This window comes from Coturnix japonica, chromosome 2 (assembly GCF_054131305.1).
Source record: "Coturnix japonica strain WE chromosome 2, WE-NBRP24, whole genome shotgun sequence".
NCBI lineage: Eukaryota > Metazoa > Chordata > Aves > Galliformes > Phasianidae > Coturnix > Coturnix japonica.
The window spans coordinates 105200694-105218148 of record NC_140664.1 but is presented as its reverse complement, the minus strand read 5'-3'; the positions used below and the strand labels follow the sequence as shown (position 1 = coordinate 105218148).

The following is a 17455-nucleotide window of genomic DNA, read 5'->3' as shown; positions in this document are numbered from 1 at the left end:
TTCACTGAAAGAATAAGTGCTTCCCAAGTCCGACAAGGAAATGCAAGACAGAAGGATGTATAAAAATTGTGCTACCTTCCTTCTAATACCTTCCCTCATCCCACACTGTTTATTCAAGTTTCTTTCATATTCATGCCTCTTTTGCCTTCCTCAGCTTTTAGTCATAAGCAAACCCCAGATCAGTAAACCAGAATATCACGGAGAAGAGATAACGAGCTCCAGAATTTCCATTCCCAGCAAGCCAAAACTCCTGGACTCACCCTTCCTGTAGCAAATGAGATTCTTGCTGGAGGATGTCCTGCCTCAAAATCAGGTGGCTTTGTTGAGGTTTTATCTTAACCCCCTTCCAAATAGAATCAAATTTCAAGACAGGCTACACTAGACAATGAACTGCCAACTCGCATGATTTACGTTCAGTAATCCTCCTCCTCCCTGCTTTTCTCGTGGCTTGGTTTTTACATATAGCCAAGAGGAAAAATGCTGCTCATCATCAACAACAGGGAAGCAAGAAGGATGTCTGTCTACCACAGGTATGTGTTATTCTGCGAGCTTCTGTAAGGAGCACCCTATCTGTTACTACTAATAACTCTCTCCCCCTCACCTCAAAGAAAGAAAGAAAAAAGCAAACAACAACATACCGAACAGGGGCAGTGCAGCATGCACGTCACAGAAAGGACATCTCAGGTCTTCGGGTGCCCTACTGCCACAAACTCTTTGAAACATCCCTAAAAAAGCTGTCCTCAGGGCAGGCAACCATCAGCGCAAACAGAACTGCTTAGAAGTCCCCTGTTTGGGGGGGGAATTTGGAAAAGGAATACACAGTGTTCTCGCGTGCATAGAGATGACTGTATAATAAAATGACACCTCATCATTTGAAAAAGTGAACCAAATCAGCACTGTGTAGCAAACAGAAAGACCATTCCCACACAGGAAAAGAGGAAAGCACGGTAATTTTCTCATTACATAATGACTTTGATAAGCAAAGAATTCCAGAAGCACGGAAAGTTGAGAGTAGCCATGCTGTGCTTGCTCATACCGGCTGGATCCAAACCCAATGAATTCTCGAGGGGTTTTCCATCGGCTCTAGCAGACGCTGGTTCGAGCTGTCTCAGCTCCCCATTAGAAGCTGATGCGGATACAGTTAAATCCTCCCTCCTTCAGTACAGAGTCATCACTTTGATTCCTCCGGGACCACTGTGTGGTGGAGACCTCAGTTTCACAATGGGTCCGTCAGGACCAGGTTGTTCCATAGCACATAGCACTAATAGCACATAACAACTAAGTGCACAACCTCACCCAAAGGTCATCGACCGACAGAAAGCTGCGCCTGACTGAAGGGTCCGGCACTGATAGGAAGGGTGATGTGAGCCGGTTAGCAGGGGAAAAAAAAAGCCCGGAGAGGAAGGAAGTAGGCATATCCAGTTTCACAGAACGTTTGTTGTTGTCCCTTAACAGCTGTTCTGGGAGAAAACGAAGGGTTGTACTCTGCAGTGACTTAGTGCAGCTCCTGCTCACCACCAGGTCACTTTTTATAGGCTATACATTTAATGTATCGATACTACACAGTAAGGGACAGAGCTCACACCACCCACTGTATGGCAATACTAACTAATAGGGACACATCAATCGTAATACAGTCTCCTGATAATTACCTCTTTGCTATGGAAATATCTCATGAAGAACAAGCCATTTGCTCTGGTTTTTACCCTCAAATTTTGTCTGCTCAGAAGCTGAGCCGGGAAAACGGGAACCAGAGAGTCGAGTCAACTGCCAGCTGCCTCAACAGACAAGCGGCACCGAAACGTAAAAGGAAAACAAATCCGTTTATGAAAAGATGCAGCCTATAGATTACGCAGACACGTCTTTCTGACAGCCCGGCGCTGTAGCCACGAGCCCAGCACGCTGCCTGGGCTGGCAGATGGCTCCGCTCCGATGTACGAGCTCTGAGCTCCGCGGCCGGAGCGAGGCGCGGACCCTGCTGCTGTCCCCGAGCCGATTCGAGCCGCCCCGCTCCCGGCATCGCTCCGCACGCAGGTGCCGCTCAGCCGCCGCCCTGCCCGCACCGCCGCTCTCCTCTACCGGCTCCGCGCGCCCACCGCAGCCCGCGCCCTCCCCTCCCGTTTGTAGATAACAATTAACGCGTCGTGCTCTCCGCTGCGCGGGCGCCTGTTTGTTGTTGCGTTAGAAAGTCAAACGCAACTTCGGCAGATAAACTTCGGGAGCGAAGCGCGCTGCCGCCAGCCCCCGCGCAGGAGCGGCGCACCGCACCGCGCCGGCCCCGACCCCGCCCGCCGCCCCCGCCGCCCCGACGGGCGCTGCCGGACGGGCACCGGGGGCCGCCCGACACAGCGCCCGGACGGCGCGGGGAAGCGCTGCCGGGCGGCGACTCACCGTGCCCGGAGCCTCCCGCCGCTCCCCGCTCCCGGCCGCCGTCTGCCTGCGGACGTGACCCGGATTCCCCCCGCCCGCGCCGCCTCCCGCGAGGCCGCGCACCGCCGCGCTGCGCCCCCCGGCCCCACCCGCTCCGCTCACCTCCGGCAGCGGCCACCGCCGCTCCTCGCCCGCCGTCGGTCCCGGCGCCGTGCGGAGCGCGTTACGCAACGCGGCCCCTCCGCGCCGCGGAGAGGGTCGCCGGGAGGCGGGCGCGGGGCGGGGGGAAGCGCGGCTCGGCAGACGGCGGCTCCGGCACCGCCGCCGCTCGCAGCGCCGGACCGGGGCTGCCCCGGGTCACCGCCCTCCGGGAGCACCGCCGGGCTCGCGGGCCGCGGGGATCTCGGTGCCGAGGGAGGGGGAATCCCGCGCCCGGAGCTCGGCCCGGAGCCGTCCTCGCGGCTCGGCACGGGCACGGGGAAAGGAAGATCGCCGCGATCAGAGGCTTTCCCGTGGGCACCGACGCTGTGCCTCAGCCCCGCCGCGGGCACCGGGGTCAGCGCAGCGCTCTCGGCTCCCAGGGCCGCAGCCGGCACACGCCCGCCGGCATCGGCCAGGGCAGCGGCGTGGGCAGAGCGCTGCGGGATCCCCGCGCTGCCCAGCACTTGTTCTGGGGAACCGTCCCTGGGCACAGCGCTGGGAAATCGGCGGGTGACGGGCCCTGCCCTACACGGCTGGTGCTTAGAAGTGCACCACTGACGGCTGTCCTCGCTGGTCGTGGGGCACGCACTGGTTTGGTTTCAGTCACGCTGGGATGGGTGGCAGCGCATCCCCACCACCAGGCTCTAATGCACGAGGTGGGAAGGGAAGGAGAATCACCTCGAGCCTCGCAGACAGCTGTCGGCTCAAGCAAGGCAACATGCAAGCAAGGAAGATGGCGTCTGGAGGCACAGGCGCGAAGGCAGCAGCTACCTGAAAGAGTACGATCAGATTGTTTTTCCTCCAGGAATTACAGGAATATTAAACCATCCCTGCAGTTGTAAATCATTTAATGCAAATCATTTAATCCAAACAGAATTTTTACAGGCTCATGAGGCTCACTCATTTTGCCAAGAGTGAGTCATGTACAAATAAAATGAAACCAACAAAGAACTCTCATACCATGTGTATGTGGGTGATCCTTTGAAAAACTGGTAATTATTTTTTAACTCTGCTGCAGCCAGGAGGACAGGTCTGGGAAGGAAGGGTGAGAGGATGCTGAGCTGCAGCCCCTCGGCTCGTGGCTTCCCATTGCCCTGAGCAGAACAGTGGGGCCATGCTGGCCAGCAGTGACCATGGCCTCAGAGGCCCCCAGACGGCCCAACCTCAAACCAAACTGTGCACTGCCGTACTGCGCAATCAAAAGACTTGTAAAAAATGGAAATAATGTTAAGTGATTAATACTTAGTAGAAGAATGCAGTAGGCAGTTAATCCCTCACTTGAGGGTTAGTTAAGGACGTGAGTTAAACTTCATTCTTCCCTCAGCATGTCATAAATATCTGCTGCTAAACACAGGGCACCCAACCAGCCAGCGGGGTGGTGATGCACGGCTCTGAAATGACTGAAATGTGGGGACACGGGGTCATGTGATGGTGATCAGCTTCAAATGTGTCATCAAACCTGGCACACGGAACCACCCCCGTACCGCCATCCACTGACAGAAGCTCAGGTACGTACGGACACCCGATAGCTCAATGCTGACATGGGTCCTTGTGCCACTCCCCACCAAATATGAGACACCGGCAGGAAGGCACACATCACAGTGTCCCAAAGGGCTGGCCAGCCACCGACTTCACATTCAACACAAGAAATATGTCCACCACTGAGGTGGTGAAGTCACCATCCCTGGAGGTGTTCAAAAAACATGTAGATATGGCACTTAGCGATATGGTTCAGTGGGCATGGTGGTGATGGGTTGGCAGTTGGACTAGGGGATCTTAGTGGTCTTTTCCAACTGTAATGATTCTGTGAGTCTATGACTTTCTATTGAACTCTGATGCCACACACAACACCGTTTGCTACACTGTCCCTTCCTGATGTCCCAGCCCTGGGCACTTAAGTGCCCTCAAGGAACTTCAGCTTGCCCTCTTGCTACCAGGATGTCTCTTTGGATAGGCAAGCTGCACCAGCCATGCATTCACATAAACTGCACATACACGGATATGCTTTTCTTAGGCACAAAACATCTGTCTGATGGGAATTTAACATAGCTACTGCACACATCAAGGACCAGCAGTGAGCACTAAAGAGGGAAACAGAACCATGCAGCTCATGTGGCCAAGAAAGCAGTGACAGCATTATCCTCCTCCCTTGAAACAGATTTGAGGTCATCTGCAGGCACTCCCACTGCATCAGCTGCCCATGGATCGTGGTTTGTTCACAAACACAAGAGTCATGAATTTCCTTCAGTTTAAAAGCAAAAGCCAACCTCTTTACATGACTAGGAGCCAGAGAGCATCTAACATAATCCAGCTCCAAAGTGAACTAGAAGAGGATCCATAAATCTTTCAAGGCATAAGACTCAGTATTTTTTTCATTTTAACAAAAAGAGAGAAGTTGACACATTGGTGGATTTCAGCTTTGTTGTTGTTGTTGTTCTCAATTTATTTTTCCTCATTACTACTTTTTGCCTGGCTTCCAGCCAACAACATATCAACACAGTGGGGTGGGTGGGCAGGGGAGAACAACAGTCCAGCTGATCCTCCCAGTGGTAATGAATGTCTTGCATCTCCCATCAACTTACACATTCCCTCCTTGCTGATTATTTTCCTTGTTTTTCCCTGTGGGTATTTGAATTTACGCTGCCCGCTTAGCAGATCTGTTCATATACAAATGCGTTTGTCTTTCTCAGAAATGTTACAATCTTCACGTGTTTTGTTTTGATGTTTTTTGGGGGAGAGGAGCCACTCATTTGTTTATACACATCAGTCAGATAGCACAGACCAATACAACATCAGCTAAGGAAGCAGCTGAATCACATGGCCGCATAGCACACATCATCTGGTGGGCAGAGGAGCCCCCAGCCACTTGCCCATGGAGAGTCTTACAAACGTGCCATTTTTCCTACTGTTTGCAGTTTCCCAAGCTGCTAATTTCCCCAAGCCTCTGAAATAATGTGTCACAGTGCACAAGAACACACGGATTGAGGATGAGAAGAGTTACAGTAAGACAGCCAATGGTCAGTAGTTTAAGACTGCTGTGGAGTCTCGCGATTAAACAAGACCCTCATCTTCTGGGAATATAATAATCATAATAAAAATAAAAATAAATTAAAAAAAATCCAAAATGTTTCACTTAAAAACCCTTATGGTAAATGTGGAAATCAGGGAAGCATGCATGTCCTTTTTCATGCTTCCAGACTAGCAGCTGTGACTCAGCACAGCAAAAAGCATTTTGTGTGTGTCCCTCTTTACACCATAAATGACCAGTGTTTTTCCATACCTCAAAACTACCTGGCAAGATGCAAATACAGTAACTGTAGAGTAACTCCAATTTATTATTAATGATAGCTGAGACCAGTCTGTTCTAAATGCCATGCACGGCTTCAAAACTTAGTGGCAGCTGAAGGCATTTGGCCAACAACCTACAGACTTTGTTGGGGGCAAGTATCCATTTACTGTAAAAATATGATATTAAACCACTAATACAACACATTGTTTAATATTTTCCATCTTATCATACAATATAACAATCTCTATCTGTTTCAAGACTTCTGGGGAACCTAAAAATACCCTCATGTAATACTTTGTATTCTATTTTTTTTATTTTTTTTTTTTTTCCAGACATCTAATTCCATTCTATTATCAGAACTGAGGGGGAATCACAGTGGATGTGTGAGAACAGAAGAGGCATGTATGAAAATCCAGGGAAACCAGAAAGAAAAATAAATAACGAAGAGGAAAGCAAGAGAGAGAAACAAACCTAGAGGCACAATCTAACCTCCAACGCACAGTTCATATCACTGCATATTTCAACAAATATCCGTTTTTGATCTTGCATGAAAAATACAGCTCGGAATTTTTTCCAAGTTATGCAGGGATGCAAATGGCACCACAGGACATCAGTGCTTGGTCCACAAAACCAAATGAACGAGGGGAAAAAAAAAAAAAAAAAAAAAAAAAAAAAAAAGTGAACGGAAAGAAAAACAGCAAGATTAAGTTATCAACAAAAAAAAATTAAAAAAATAATAAAAAAAAAATTGAAGATCTGCATTTCTAAACTGCAATAACAAAGTCTTTGAGAAGACAGACTGAGCCCTCCTACACTGAAACAGGCTTCCAGACTAAATAGGGATTTGTGGATATTCTTCCTTTTATTGCAAAAGCTGTTTTACTATAAAAGACTGTCTGGACTGTCATCAAAGGATGATGTGGAGGTTCAGGAAAGTTCAGAACGGATCAGAAAATTTATGGTCGATAAGTCTATCAATGGTGAGTAAACATGATGATGCAATCCCGTGAAATCTCTGGCTCAGGAAATTCCCATAACCCCTGACTGCCAGAAGTTAGGAAATTCTACACTTATCCCATTTCTTCCAGTCTTTTAGTAAGCATCCTCTATTTGTTAGCATCAGTCGAAGGCAGCTGGGCTAGATGGGCTGCTGGAATAAATAAAAGCGGTGATTCATACTTCTTATCTTCTGACAAGATAATCAAGGTCATTCTTGTCATATTCTGCTGCCGCCTGTGATGAAAATTTTTATGATCAGTGGCTCCAAATCTCATGAAAATGGCAGTGGGCCTAGTTTGGATTTCATACAAATACACAACAGGGGCTGTAATAACATTAATGGAAAAAAATAGACGACGAGTGACAGACTTAGTTTGGATGTGTAGCTTTCTTTTCATACTGAATGGAACACAGGGTGAGACTGGGACAGTAGTGAGGACATCCTGTCAGGCAATAGAAAGCTCCATTTAAGTGACCCGCAGAAATGTCTCTAGTTTGGAACAGGTGTGACACCACCACAGCTTTCCACAGAGCTCTGTTTTGATGATGGATACAGGACATCTCTTTTAGGAAAAATCAGAGTGAGCATGAAGGTAGCTCTGTAGGAGGCAGAGTAGTAAGATGGCCTGTATTCTCACTCAGACCAGATCCTGTGTCCCAAACCACTGTGGTTCCTGTTAAAAGATTAGGGCTTGGAAAGACTCTGGCAGTTGTGATAGTGATAGTTGGGTTACTTTGAGGGAAAGTTAAAACCCACAGGGCAGAGATTTGATTTTGGAGGCCTGACAGAAGCAAGAGTTTACCAAGTTCTCTTGCTCCTAATGGAGGGCCATACAGACCTCAAGTAGCAGGTGGGTGGGTAGGAGGATTAAGCAAGGGAATGTGCAGATCACTGCATTCTAAATCAACTTGTTATTTGTAATTAACAGTGGAAAATATACATATGCCACAAAACATAGCATAAAAGTGTTACAAACTACAAATGAAGATTCTATCTTTCTACTCAGAACAAAACTTATAAGTGTAGTGTCTCTTCCTTGGACATCAGGACATCTGCCCATTTCAGTAACTAAAAACATAAAGTATTGCACTGTCATCTTTCTGTTTTGCTGTCTTTTGCTTTAGCAATATTTTATTAAGCTTTATCTTAGCAGGCCTGAACATGAACCAAATGAGCTCACTTTCTCTTTTTTCATCCTGAATCCACTCATAGTTGGATATTTGGAATAATTTAGACATGTATAGTTTTCATCAAAGCGTTTTCATTCCCAAGTTCTCTTCAAAGGTATGGCAGATAAATATTACCACGGTGCTAGCAGAAATGCTACAATGGCATAGTACCATAATTCTATTACTTTAGGGTGCACGTTGCCATTTTTTACTGCAGGCGTAGCACATAGCTTAGTATGAGTAGATATACCTGATCAGTGTGATGTGCAGCACTGGTACAATTCCAGCAGTCTTATTTCAGTAAACATCGACTGAAGCAAGATTTGCCTCCTGATTTACAAGAGGAAGGTGTCTTCTGAGTGTCATTACAACCTTCATGTAGTGATACTTATGCTAATAGTGCTTGAAAAAAGCAGCAGTTCCTTCCCCTAGAGCACCTGATCTGCCAGGAATCCTCAAGAGGTGCTTTGGAGGCCAGTTTGAAAGCTCTTGCTGTAGAACCTGCAGAGGAGGAGTCCTATTTGAGTCAGACCTCTGGTTCTTCTAGTGACCTTAAGCAATACAAGCTTGCTTAGAGCATTTGCAGTGTTATCAAAAGTGCATCAATCTTTGAAGAGGGAAGTACTTCAGAAAAGGCACTTGTTTTACTCCTACAGAATAAGTACAGCAAGTCATCACACAGCAGTTTGTGTACTCATCTTGGTAGAAACCACTGCCAGAACAGTGGCATTAAGGAGGCATGAAAAAATGACAGATGTAATCATTTGCACTCTGAATTCACTATGCAAAAAAGAGCATAAATGTAATTTGAGGACACACTTTTTATAGTTCCCTGGTTTGCCAAAACACAAAATCACGAACATTAAAGAGCTACATATGACCCAAATGCAGTGAGCAGTAGTATATAGCCACCTACAGATCCTACCTGGTGCGCTCAGACTCACAGCTACGAACTCTTGAAACAAATTAGAAACTGGAGCAACTGTAACAGCTGGAAATCTCATTTCTTTAGGATACGTTTGAATGAGCAGAACATGAACAAACAAGCAATGGGCGAGATAAGTAGCTAATTCCAACATGTAGGAACCTCCTGCTTGTTAATGTATCAAGTAGAATATCCAGCCCAATTTCTTCAGAAGAAACTTTCTGTCAAATCTATACTTGCGTACCAAGGCTACAGACAAATTAGAAATGCACCAAAACAGGCTGAACAACTTGCACTCGGTCTTTTAATTATCTCCATAAAAATGAGAACTCGAGGAGGAGTTGAGGATGATTAGAAACTGATGATGGCATGTGCTGCTTGCTTTTCCTCCCTCCCAACACATCATTTCTTCCCATTCACTAGTCTTTCAGGCTACACAACAGCGGTTACTTGTTCTTTCTGAAGACTTCTAGAGAGCTGGTGCTTACACTTTTAGCACCATGAAGAGCAAACAAACTTCTTTGAAGTAGTCTTACCTGCTAAAACCACTTCTTAATGGTCTAACGATCTTTTAAAAACAACACCTTGAATTTTGCCAACAGTGTCGTTACAGAGCAGAATGAAGAAAAGTTTTTCTCAATCCTGGCTGTAGAATTCCCAGTACAGTGTAATAATCATCAGAAGGGAGGAGATTCTCTAAAAAGAAATGTATGTTTATTGTTCATTGCAGTGCCATTTTTCATAATTCAGTGCTGAAAATGCCCATTGATAAAATAGCACTCATTATAACAATTCCAGTTCAAAAATTGCTCTTTTGGAACTCTAATAGATCCTCCAAATGAGCCTTAGTAGTCATTGATGGAAAACTGGCAAAATCCTGGCCTGTACTTTGGCAAACATTCAAAATGTCCAATTAGGTCAAATCAAGAAAGCTCTAGAAACCAATTACAGAAGCACTTGAAAGCCAAAAAAACACAACAACAAACCACCACCAAAAAAAAAAAAACAACCCTTGCAACAACTGCAGCATTATAGGAATGAAAAAGCAGCAATCCACCACCTCACTCATAAGCTGTGTATGAACCTGAGGTACCACCTCCATAGAAATGTAAGAAATAGCCACTCCTTGAACCACATCAGTCAATCCTATATTTGCTCACAGGTTTTCTGTGTTAGTGTCATGGATGTCATTGGGCAGCTCACCATAAGGAATGGTGCCAGCCAGGTCCTTAGAGTCAAGTGAACACTGGTTTACCTTCAACATTTTTCTACACAGCTCATCTTCAGCGCTCTAATTTCACAGGTATATGAAGTCTTCCCATTGTCATGAGTTTCATGAGTTCTGTGTACTCCACCAACATGTTTGTACATTAACACATATGTTGACAACATGATAAAATTAATCCTGGCAACAACAACAAAAGTTACCTTTATCTAACTTCCCAAGAATTTGATCTTTGCTTCTGCAGGATTACTGCAAGTACAGCGATAGGTTCTGGTGGGCTGCTTGAGGTGAGTGTTGCTGCCAGCCCTAATCCCACCACCCACAGTTATGAATTAATTAGGACTTGAAGGTGCCAGAGGGAGGCAAACAACACAAAAATAGCATTGTAATCGACTGTAAACAATAATTAAAATTCTGCATTATGTTTAGCATCTGCACATTTCTAGACTTACTGCAGTGAGTGACTCCACATCTAATGAAAACATACAGCTCAATCCCAGAAGACTGGGCAGATCTCAGATCCTAAGTACATCTCCTATCATAACTCAAAACAGTAGGTAAGTCGTGCATCCTTACTGCGAAAACTAATAATTAAAGATTCAACAACTGGCATGGTAAAAGAACCGAAATCCATCTACCCCGGCCAGACTGAAGAACAAAACATTCATCCACAGTAACAACTTAATTTTCCATTCCAGATGTGCTCTCATTCTGCAGTTTCACACCACAATGGCCCCACTTTAATATGCTTATTTATTTATTTAAATCTAAATTTATCTATTTCGAAAGTTTACTATTCATTTGTTTATTTACAGTTATTTACAGTTCCCTTCCTTCCTTTCTTTCTTTCTTTCTTTCTTTCTTTCTTTCTTTCTTTCTTTCTTTCTTTCTTTCTTTCTTTCTTTCTTTCTTTCTTTCTTTCTTTCTTTCTTTCTTTCTTTCTTTCTTTCTTTCTTTCTTTCTTTCTTTCTTTCTTTTTAACTCATCTTTTAAAATTAACCTGCCACTGTACTAACAAAATTAAGGTTACTTCTCACATTACTTCTGACTCCAAACTCCATTAATTTACAATGTCAACACAGACCTCTCTAAACTTCTTACTGATTTCACTTCTCTCTGCCATCCAGCCCTCAGCTGGCCAGGTAACAAACTGGACCTTATCAGTTCATCTCCACATCAAGTGCTGTATTCCCTGCACTCATGTTGGAAGCAGTCACTTGTCATCCAGAAGTCATATTTCTTAACAAAAATCTCCTTACCTTCATCAGGAGGATGGGCAAACTTCCTGAAGTTTGACTTTACTGTGAGCTTGACCAAAGGTAACCACGAGGACCTCCAGTAACCTAAAGAAAAACAACTCTGAAATAACCACACAGTTTGTGTTCTGTCATTTCCCAGGGATGGCGACACCAAACCTCTTAACATTTATTCGGCACAGCCAACATGAGAATTTACAAAAGAAAGACAATCGCTTTCGTAACTCCATTTACATAAGGCATTCCAATTTACAGCCCCCAATATCTTTTTTAAATTACAGCCAACGCATGGCAGACAATTGCAGCATGCTAACTAATATGCTGAAAGCTTTGTGTGGATCCTTCTTCTCCCTCCTGTTATTTGTTTACTAATCCATTAATATAGCAATCACAACATGTTTGGAAGATATGATGTATTTCCAACCCTCTTCCAGCTCATGTTTCATAGGTTCCTCAGGTTTCATAGGTTTCTCCCTGACATGCTAACTGCTAGGTACAGAAGATCAACTGATTAGAAATTATGTAATTAATGTTTTCAGTTTAATGCTTTTTTACAAAAAAAATCAAGTTTAAGAAACGTAATGGAAGTATCGGGAACTTCAGAAAAGCAGCCTGCTGTGCATTCAGGAAGCCAAGCCCAGAACTAAATGTAAAGCCACCTTTGGATGCACCCTGATGAAAGAATACTTTTTGTTATCAACGGCTGCCATTTTCAGGACTGATGGCAAATACAGCTAAATTGCTTTGTCGACCTGGAAAGTGTAGGAAGCTTACTACGGGTATCTTGCTTTTCTCATTTTATTTATTTTTGCCTTTCCTTTAACCGTTTATATTCATGACTTCCGTGCTTCAACACTTGGTTTTCTCCTTAAAAGTTTTCCTCACGTTTTCCTTTTCTTTTGAAACATTATTCAGTATCAAGCAGGTTTTTCTGGCTTCATCATTTCCAGCTCCTGGACGGGCAGCCTTCAGTGCATTTGAGAATTTCTTAGGTTTCTCCAGAGCATCTTCATTTACACAGAAAACAAAAGAGGAAGATTCAGGGCCTTCCCAGCACCCACACATGAGGCCTACAGCTCCCCAGGGCAGGAGATTTGCGACACTCCATCCCAGCAGAAGTCTCAAAGCTGCCTGCAGCAATGTGGCCACCTGCTGACTTCCTGCATCCCACTCCCATTCCACCATGCTTCTCCACAATTTTTCTATGAGCAGTCCCTCTTCTGGGGCATTACTGGGGCTGACCTCAGCTCTACACAACTGCTGGAATGTAGAATGTAATGGAAGCCAACATCTTCCCTTAGTCTCAGCAGCTTGCTGAGTAATACAAACCTGCCACTGCTTTTGTTTGGCTCCTCTATTGCCAGCCAACCAACTCAAATACAACCTTGTGAATACTTCCATCTTATCTGGAGCACTTCAACTTCTTTTTAACCAAATGTTTCCATCATTGACATTTCTTTGGATTTCACTTTTTTAACCAACCCTTTTTTCTCTGAAGTTCCCCATTTCAGTTTGCTTCATAAACTCAAAGCAATGTTGCAGGTTCCCATTCTTTCTTTCTTTCCAGTAGGCCTCGTTCTTAAGAGATTTCCTTTTTATACCTGAGACAATGTTTTTTCTCATTTCTCCAGTAACTCCTGATACATTTTCCCAGCCTTTTTTGTTTATTTTTTCTTTTTTTTTCTTTTTATTTTTTAACTAACAATGACTTCTCCTTTGTCCTGCTCAAGCTTTTTGTCAACTGATCAGTTTCAGTTCACATGAGAAGCTGTGAATTTTCATCTTATCTGTACTGATACAATGAAAGAGACCAAGACCTTACTCTTGTGCACATCCCATTCTGCTTTGAATTCCTAACCAAGTCTTGCTCTTTTTGGAAACCTTGCTTCTCTAGACCCTACTAACTTTTATTTAGTGACAGCATCTTTCTTTCCTTTTGCTACTCATTCAGTGTCAGCAACTCCATGCAGTCTTTTCTTTCAGGCACACTTTGTTTCTAGGGAAATGAGATCCCTGCTGGGTGGAACTTCTCCCTTTCCATCAAGGCCTTCCCACCCCTTCCTGCTCGCATACCACCAGCTGAGCACACCTTCCTCCTGCCATGGCAGCAGTCAGCCAAGCACACAGGGTGGCATTCACACCCCAAAATGGCACAACTTCCTCACAAGAACTTTACTCCCCAGGTTGTAGGGCTGATGTGCAAGCTACATTTTTTCCCAGATATGCTTTCATAGTATCACGGAATCATTAAGTTTGGGATAAGGTCACTAAGAACATTTATTCCAACTGTCAACTCAACCCCATCATGTCCCTCAGTGCCACATTTACACATTTCTTGAACACCTCCAGGGATGTTAACTCCACTGATGCCTCTGAAACACTCAGAAGAAATGTTTCTTAATATCCAACTTGTACCTCCCCTGGTGCAACATAAGGCCATTCCCTCTTGTCCTATTGCTTGTTACCTGGGAGAAGAAGTAAGGTCTACCCTGAGCCTCCTTTTCTCCAGATGAAACAATCCCAGTTCCTTCAGCTGCTCCCCGTAAGACTTGTGCAACAGATCCCTCACAGCTTCATTGCCCTTCTCTGGACACACTCCAGGACCTCAGTGTCTTTTCATGTAGTGAAGGGACCAAAACTGAACGCAGTACTTGAAGTGCAGCCCCACCACTGCCAAGTACAGGTGGACAGTCACCTCCCTGCTTCTGCTGACTGCATTCATTCTGATACAAGCCAGGCTGCCATTGGCCTTCTTGGCCACCTGGACACATGGCTGGCTCAAAAGTCTGACAAAATTAAATGGATCTCTGGTTCGCTACTGCATCCCTGTAAGCAGGGCCAGCCCTGCCCTTCCTGCAGGCAGCAGCACTTTAGCTGTGGTTTCACTGAGAAGAGGCCCTGCCCTGTGGGAAGAAGGCACAAGGCCAGCAGCCACCTGTTGCCCTGGGCCTCGGGTTGGGTTCCTCCATGCTGTTGCATTCCCCCATCCCTCTCTGCCTCGAGGCCCTGTCCCAGCACACACTGACAACTGTGTGTCACTGCTACGAAGCACTCAGTAGCCTTGACCAGGAGGTCAGTAGTGACCACTGGTTTTAAAACATCGGTCAATCTGCCTTTCCAGTCACACGCACCGTGAACAGGCAGAGTTAGGGCACACACAAGGAGCAGCTCACAACTTGTATCCCCACGTGCATGTGCTGACAGGCTGATAGCTCACATCAGCGACCCCCGGGCTGTCAGCGCAGCATCCCCATAGGCGCCAGGGTAGGGACAGCGGTCCGGAGCGCTGCCGCACGGCACTGGGACGGACCCGGCCGAAGCCCCGGGCACGTCCTCGGGCCGTCTGCTCCCATAGACATCCATCCGGGGGGCGGACGGGGGAGGAGAGGAGGACGCAGAGGAGGACGCGACCCGACGGCAGAAGGGTGACCCCGCGACCCCGCGCAGCCCCGCCGTCCCCCCACCCCGGCCCCCTCCGTCTCCCGGCTGCGCTCGACCGCGGGCCCCGCCCGACCCCTCCGCCCCGGGGCTCCCCCTGCCCCTCCGCCGCCGCCGCGAGCGGGAGGACGCGGGCAGTCTCACCTGCCACCGGCGAGCGCCGAGCGGGAGGCGCCGGGGCGGCTGCGGCGCTTCCTGCGGCGGGAGGCGGGCGCTGTCCCCGGCTGACCCCGCGGGAGGCAACGCGGGGGGAGCGGAGCGGGAGGCGGCGCGGCGGCCGGGCGGGAGGCGGGCGGGGCCGGGCGCCCGGTGGCTGTCATGGCAGCGCGGCCTGGAGCGGCGCGGAGCCCCGAGGGGAAAGGGGGACCGGGGGACAGCGCGAGCGGCGGCGGAAGCGCTGCGGCTGGGAGAGGGGTGGCAGAGCGGCACTGCGGAGCGCTGCCGGCTCTGCTGCACCGCAGGGCATGGCGTTGCGTAAGAGCAGAGCGCGGTCCTTCGGCAGGGAGCTCTCGGGCACGGCACGGCGCTCTGCCCTGCTTACTTCGCATCCCTGCGCACCGGCTGAGCTCTGCCGCAGCCGAAATACACGCACGTCGGGCTCACAGGTTTCAACCGGCTTTGGAAATTCAGCTTCTTTATGTTCGCGACTTCCTTAGCGGTATGTTCGGCATGTAACGAGAAACGAAAGAAAAAGAGAGAAGGGCGAGGCGGGGCTGAGCTGTCACCGCGCTGCCTGCCCTGGGAGAACGCACGGAGCGCCCGCCTGCCTGCGGCAAAGGGATGCCATTAGCATGACCAGGCGGTGTAGTAACGGCACAGCTGAGAGCGAAGCGCATTTCCAAGGTGGTAAAACGATTAAAATGCCATTCTAGTTAGTATCCGAACCTCCCGAGCGCTGCTCCCTAATAGCGCCGTCCTGCTCTGAAAGTACAATCCACGCTTGCTGTGTTTGCAGCATCCCAGGCTCAGCTGACACGTAAAGATGTTGGCACTCAGTTTCCATCCTGCAAAAACATCCCTGCTGCTCAGCCATCAGAACAGTTATCTAAGTACGGTGTGCTGGAATACTCTCAACTCTGGCTTCTCATAGGCACCATTTAGTTATTACTACACAAACACCGTACAACATCTTTACAACCCAGCTAAAACTTAATATTCATTTTAAACTAGATTTAATTCAATTACATAACTGAATGAATGACAGCAAAACTCAACAAATATCAACTGATTTCAGCAGGAAATAGCACAAGCAGGCAGCCAAGATTCTCCATTAAGATCAGAGAACCTCAGAACCACAAAACGGTTTGGGAAAGAAAGGACCTTAAAGCCCATCCAGTTCCACCCCCTGCCATGGACTGGGCTGCCACCCATCAGCTCAGGCTGCCCAGGGCCCCATCCAACCCAGCCTTTAGCACCTCCAGGGATGGGGCACCCACAGCTTCTCTAGGCAGCAGTGCCAGGGCCTCACCATCCTCTGAGTGAAAAATTCCCCCCGACATCCAATTATCTGATACTTTGGTCCTGACTCTAGGAAGCACATTGCAGGGAGCCTCCGCTAACTGTTGGATTTGAAAGTCACCATACTCAGCAGTTGCCTGGAAAAGTTTCAGTGTCTTCTAAAGCCACAAGGAAGGACTGTTCTTGCACTGGCAAAATCAAAAATTGCACACTTTTAAATATCTGAAGGTAATGAGCTGCTAAATTCTCTATATTTAAACAAATTTTCAGTTTTTCACCTAGTATAAATTTGTAAGATGTGATTGAACTGCCTGCATCTCTTACACCATCACTTCCCATACCCAGCGGGGCTGGTTGCTCCACATAGGAGAAGCTTTGTAGGCCAGGACTGAAACAAGTCAGCAGAAGAGCTGATGAGACTGCACTGTTCCTTAGCAAAAGATGAGGGGAGGAGTAGTGCTAAGATTAAAAATAAAGAAATAAATAAATAAAAATCAGTGATGAAGGAGAAAGGTGATGAGGAATAAGGACAAAAAGGACATCTTGATGTAGGAGGGGAGGGGAAGCAGCTGGGCACTGAGATGAGGTGAACGAGCCAGGAGCAGCAGCAATTCTGGTGACCATCAGGGTAATGGATGACATTGTTTTTAAGGCCTCTCTGGAGATACATCTTAAAGGTTTTGGACTTTGTGGCATCATTTGCTTCAACCCAGAAGCAAGTAAACACATCTGACCTCAGAAAGGGTGGTCAGGCACTGGAATGGGCTGCCCAGGGAGGTGGTGGAGTCACTGACCCCGGGGTGTTCAAGGAAAGATTGGATGTTGTGTTGAGGGACATGGTTTAGTGGGAGCTGTTGGTAATAGGTGAACGGTTGGACTGGATGATCTTTTAGGGCTTTTCCAACCTCGGTGATTCTATGATTGTCTGTATTGTTTCATCAGCGGGGCAGTTGTGTGTTTCTGTACCAGAGATCTATCCGGAGGAAAGGACACATCCAGCTGGAACTGGGAAGTACTTGGGAGTAGATGAAGCCCACTGTGTTTGTAGAGAAAGGCAATAGCAGATAACCAGTTCCTAATTACCCAAAAAAGGGTGATGGCCATAATCCAGTTAAATAAAGATT

The 17455-nt window shown here is 47.0% G+C and overlaps 1 protein-coding gene across 19 annotated transcripts in view; it reads right to left on the bottom strand.

Moving 5' to 3' along the window:
- THRB (thyroid hormone receptor beta) overlaps positions 1-15046 on the bottom strand; it is a 162622-nt gene extending 147576 nt beyond the window's left edge. For 8 of the 19 annotated variants that reach the window (XM_085538383.1, XM_085538384.1, XM_085538381.1 and 5 more), the window contains exons 1-2: positions 15018-15046; positions 11439-11522 (exon numbers count right to left, since the gene is read on the bottom strand). The gene's annotated coding sequence lies outside the window, so the exon portion shown is untranslated. Of the gene's footprint in view, positions 1-2391; positions 2482-2532; positions 2672-11438; positions 11523-15017 lie in introns of those variants that run through there. The other 11 variants (XM_085538388.1, XM_085538380.1, XM_085538394.1 and 8 more) reach the window with 6 other exon arrangements.
- Positions 15047-17455: the final 2409 nt, after the last annotated feature.